Here is a 5,879-nt window from a genome sequence, read left to right as displayed (position 1 = left end):
AAGTGTAATGTGCTGAGAGCCAATAGTTTTTACAGTTCAGTGATAGAGAAATTAAGGCCACACATTGTACCTTAAGCCTTAATGACACAAAGGCATCATAGTTCACAGCAGTTTACATCTGTGTAATGAGGACTTCACTGTCCCAGCTAAGGGGGGTGGAATATCTCCAAATAGTTATAACTTTTCTTCTTTACTTCATGTGGGTTTTCAAAGGAACAAGCCCTTACCCAAGGAACCTAATGAATAGAGAGACTTAAACTCAGCTCGGTCAAACATATTTTACTGAGATTTCCATGAGATTTCCATTGCTGCTGTAAAATATTCCTGCAGTCGTTCTTGAAAGTGATCATATACAGTTCTAGGTGCCAGAAGCCTGAAATGGGACTCATATCAAGATGTGCGCAGGACTTGGCTCCTTCTACGGGAGAATCTTTTTTCTTCCAATTCCAGTTTGCAGTACTGACCACCTGTATTCCTTGACTCAGGGCCCTTCCTCCTTAATCAAAACCAATAGTGTAGCCCTAACTGGTTTGGCTCAGTGGATTGAGCGTCAGCCTGTGGACTGAAGGTTTGATTCCAGTCAAGGGCACATGTTGGGGTTGTTGGCTCAATTACTAGTAAGGGGCGTGAAGGAGGCAGCTAATCAATGATTCTCTCTCATCAATGATGTTTCTATATCTCTCCCCTCTCCCTGCCTCTCTGAAACCAATAAAAATATATTTAAAACAAAAAATAACCCAATGGTGTACATTTTCATCTTGCCTCCGCTTTTGCATCTAGGGGACCATTGTATTTACCTTAGTTCCACTTGGATGATCCGGGCTCATCTTCTATTTTAAAGTCAGTCAATTAGCGCCCAAACTGGTTTATCTCAGTGGATAGAGCGTCGGCCTGTGGACTGAAGGGTCCCAGGTTCGATTCCGGTCAAGGGCATGTACCTGGGTTGCGGGCACATCCCCAGTGGGAGATGTGCAGGAGGCGGTTAATTGATGTTTCTCTCCCATCGATGTTTCTAACTCTCTATCGCTCTCCCTTCTTCTCTGTAAAAAATCAATAAAATATATTTAAAAAATAAAAATAAAGTCAGTCAATTAGCGTCCTAGCCGGTTTGGCTCAGAGGATAGACCTTCGGCCTGTGGACTGAAGGGTCCCGGATCGGTTTCAGTCAAGAGCACATGCCCAGAATGTGCTGAGGAGTGGGAGCGCCAGGGGGAGGTCAACGTGGGTATTTAAAACTACTGGGCATTGGGATGTGGACGTCTTTTGGAGGTTCTTATTCTACCTGCTACAAATCATTTTTCAGTATTATTTTGTGTCACTCAAGGGCCCTTATACAGAGGAAACAAATATTTAATCATAGCCTCTAGAATGAGTGAGTAACTATTCCTTTAAAACTCCATGTAAAGTCAATACTTGGATCATAAGACCTAAAATTGCCTGCAGCTAACTCTGACACAGAACCACAGCCTTTCTACTCAGAGAGTAGTCCTCAGGCCAGGACCTGCAACAGCACACCACCAGGGAGCTTGTTAGAAATGCAGTGTCTCTGAGGCCTCCAGACCTGCTGCATCGAATTCTGCATTTGAGCCAGAATCCTGGGGACTGCATAGGAACACTGAAATTGGAGAAGTGCTGATCTAAACTCGGTTTTCTCACTTTTTACCATTCACATTTGGGGAGGGATAATAATTGAAGGGGATGCTTTTTTGTGAATTGTACCTATTTAGTGATATCCCTTCAGACATGCCAGACACCCTCAGGACAAAATCATTTCTTGTTGAGACCGATTGACTAAAATTATACTCAAGGCCCATCACACACTCTGATATTAACTTTGAGCAGGTCACTAAACCCTGTCAGCTCCTCCCTAGGGCTTTGACCTCTCTCCCTCTCTTGAGTTCTGTACTCAGATGTCATTTTGTTTGCAGATCTTTCCTAAATACCCATAAAAAAAAATAGAATGCCCTCGTCACGTTCTCCTCTAGACCTGCTTTCATTTTCTTCTTATGCTCTCTCACCATTTGAGTAATGTTATTTTTATAATATTTGTATTATTTGCTTACATATACTTGCCCCAGATTGAGTTGTATGCACTTTTGTTCTTCAGCATCCTCTACTCACAGCCCAGACAGTTCTGAAAACATGGTCAGCACTCAATTCATATCCTGAAATGCATGAAAAATTTCTCATTAAAACTGTAGTATACCTGACATCTTAGGGAAAAAAGCAGATTGGGACAAAAATTCCTACTCTGAAATGACACAGGAAGTTTCTAGATGGAACCAACCCCAGACCAAAATACTGAAACTAATTTCCTAACTGCAGGAGACACACTATAGCATTAGAGCCATGTGAGCAATACTAGATTGTGTGAAAAGTCCTCATGCTCTTTTCTTCTTTCTTGGAAGTCATTCCCACCTCATGGAACCAGGGAATCTTACAGGAGCATCATAATTCATTCTCCTGGGTTTTTCAGAGGAACCAGAACTGCAACCCCTCATATTTGGGCTTTTCCTCTCCATGTACCTGATCACTGTGTTTGGAAACCTGCTCATCATCCTGGCCGTCTGCTCAGACTCCCACCTCCACACACCCATGTACTTCTTCCTCTCCAACCTGTCCTTGGTAGACATCTGTTTTACCTCCACCACCGTCCCAAAGATGCTGGTGAACATCCAGACACAGAGCAAAGCCATCACCTATGAAGGCTGTATCATTCAGATTTATTTTTTCTCACTCTTTGCAATGTTGGATAACTTGCTTCTGACTGTGATGGCTTATGATCGCTTCGTGGCCATCTGTCACCCCCTGCACTACACAGTCATCATGAACCCCCGGCTCTGTGGACTGCTGGTTCTGGTGTCCTGGATCACAAGTGCCCTGCATTCCCTGTTAGAAAATTTACTGTTGTTGCGACTAACCTTCGATACAGACTTGAGATCCCCCACTTTTTCTGTGAACTCAATCTGATGACCCAACTTGCTTGTTTTGACAACTTTCTTAATAACATTGTGATGTATTTTGTAACTGTGCTCCTGGGTGGTGGTCCCCTCGCTGGTATCATTTACTCTTACTCTAAGATAGTGTTCTCCATACGTGCAATCCCATCGGCTCAGGGGAAGTATAAGGCATTTTCTACCTGTGCGTCTCACCTCTCAGTTGTCTCCTTATTTTATGGAACAAGCCTAGGAGTGTATCTCAGCTCTGCTGCTACCCCAAGCTCACACTCAAGTGCAGCAGCCTCAGTGATGTACACGGTGGTCACACCCATGCTGAACCCCTTCATCTACAGCCTCAGGAACAAAGACATAAAAGGGGCCCTGAGACGATTCTTTGGGATGGCAGTCATAAAAAAACAGCTGTGCTGAGTCTGAAAAACTGCACTTGATTTCATGGCTTCAAGATTAAAACCAGAAATAAGGTCCTTTGATCAGATTGTGTTTGTACAACTTGCTTCTATATTTATTTCCTCTTGTTTTAGTTCAACTTCTCTATACAATTTAAGTAACCATTTCATTGCACTTTATGCTATGTTTATTATACAGAGAGTCCCTTTCAACTTTGTTCTAACCTACCAGCTTTTTCCAACCTTGATCATAATGCAAATTCCAGTTTATTTCATGGACAACATGGATTTCTGAAGATTAATTCATCTCAAATAATATACATCATTGTAAGGAAATTGTTTTTATTTTATAGATAGAACAGTTAAAAATTGTATTATTCGCCCTAGTTGGTTTGGCTCAGTGGATAGAGCGTTGGCCTGCGGACTGAAAGGTCCCAGGTTCGATTCCGGTCAAGGGCATGTACCTTGGTTGTGGGCACATCCCCAGTAGGGGGTGTGCAGGAGGCAGCTGATCGATGTTTCTAACTCTCTATCCCTCTCTCTTCCTCTCTGTAAAAAATCATTAAAATATATTTTAAAAAAATTGTATTATTCACGTGGGACAAACTTTGCTTGGTTACTCACACTATTTATATAATTTCATTCCAGGAAAATCTGACCCTTTGCCCTAACCGGTTTGGCTACGTGGATAGAGTGTCAGCCTGCGGACTCAAGGGTCCCAGGTTTGATTCCGGTCAAGGGCATGTACTTTGGTTGTGGGCACACCCCAGTAGTGGGCGTGCAGGAGGCAGCTGTTCAATGTTTCTCTCTCATCCATGTTTCTAACTATCACTCTCCTTTGCACTCTGTAAAAAATCAATAAATTGTATTTTTTAGAAAAATCTGACGCCTCAATTTTATCTTTTCTGTTTCTCATTCTTTATACATCAAAACTTTCACTGTTCTTCCTGATAATATTGACTTTATATCATTGTTCCTTATAAGTCTCGGCCTATTGATGGTAATGCTATAGGCTGAAAATGCCTGGGCACTGGCCTTGGGCCCTGCTACTGGTTCTTCAGACCATAGTCAATGTTGTGGCTGGAAGGGCTCTTGTGGTCCTTATTAAAATTGCAACAATCATGAGGCATCTATGAAATCACAAGGTTTATTACCCACAGGTCCTGTAGGATACACAGCATCCTAAGGTCCACTTCAGAAGATCTCAGAATGGGGGAAGGGAGGAAGAAGGGAGAGAGATAGAGAAAATAGGTTGAGTTGGGAGGGGAGACCTCAATGCTTCTCTAGTAACCTTGTCATAAACCTGGCAATAGGATTATTTGAGACTAGCGGGCCCCTTGCAGGATTTCATGTACCAGTCGGGTCCCTCCTCCTGGCCTACAGGATTGGGCCAACACCAGCTCTCTGACATCCTCCGAGGGGTCCTGGGTTGTGAGAGGGTGCAGGTCAGGCCGAGAGACCCCACCAATGCATGACCATGGTCAGGGAGGGCTGCGGAAGGTTGGTCAGCTGGAGAAGGATGGTGGGAGGACTCCAGGGCATGTCCGGTTCATCTTGCTCAGTGCCAATTGGCCGGACCCCAGCAGCAAGCTAACCTACCAGTTGAAGCATCTGCCCCCTGGTGGTCAGTGCATGTTAGTGTGAGCAGTTGCTTGGCCCTACCATATCATTAGCTTATTTCACTTTCATTGGTGAATGGATGACTGGACACTCAGCATATTAGGCTTTTCTTATATAGAATAGACGCCCCTTGAAACAGATGCCTCATACATCAAAAGTTTCATGTCAGGTATTTGCACTAATATCATGCTACTAAGATTTATAACTGATCTCCTAGTTTTATTATCTTTTTCAACTCAGTGTCCAGAATACCTACAATAATACCTGGGCACGTTCATTATCAAGTATATATGTCTCAGTGGCTTCTATATGGATATGAGGCATGAGAATAAGAAACCAAAGCCCTCACTTCTGGGCATGATCAAAGAGAAAACAGTTTATGGCAGGAAACCCCCTGCAGTGGTTAGAGGTCATGACAACAAGGACTGACTAGAACCAGATCATTCCAAGATGGAAGAAAATTGACCAAAGACCGACCCCGAAGCTCATTATACCATCATTACAATGAAAATTGACACCACAAATAGAAAGGTGGCCAAGAGGGACAAACTCCATGACACTTCCAGAACAACCCTATTAGGAACAAGGCTCCCTCCCACCCAAAAGGCAGAGACAGATTTGGTGCCACAGTGCTTGGAGACCACCCCCCCCACACACACACACACCCTTCCACCTTGAATGCACATATAATCCCAGGAACTAACTGACCACCTCTGCAACTCACTCTCTCTCTTTTTTTTTAAATTAAATCTTCTACTGTTCAGATTATTACATTTGTTCCTCATTTTTCCCCCCATAACTCCCCTCCTCCCAGTTCCCACCCCACCCTCCGCCCTCACTCCCCACCTACTGTCCTCATCCATAGGTGCACGATTTTTGTCCAGTCTCTTCCCGCATCCTCTGCACTCCTTTC

General features: G+C 43.6%; 1 pseudogene; it reads left to right on the top strand.

The window, feature by feature from the left end:
- The first annotated feature begins 2,421 nt into the window (after positions 1-2,421).
- On the top strand, positions 2,422-3,368 carry LOC102775394 (annotated as a pseudogene).
- Positions 3,369-5,879: the final 2,511 nt, after the last annotated feature.

Source organism: Myotis davidii, unplaced genomic scaffold (assembly GCF_000327345.1).
Source record: "Myotis davidii unplaced genomic scaffold, ASM32734v1 scaffold2674, whole genome shotgun sequence".
NCBI classification, from domain to species: Eukaryota; Metazoa; Chordata; class Mammalia; order Chiroptera; family Vespertilionidae; genus Myotis; species Myotis davidii.
This window is presented reverse-complemented; position numbering and strand designations above follow the sequence as displayed.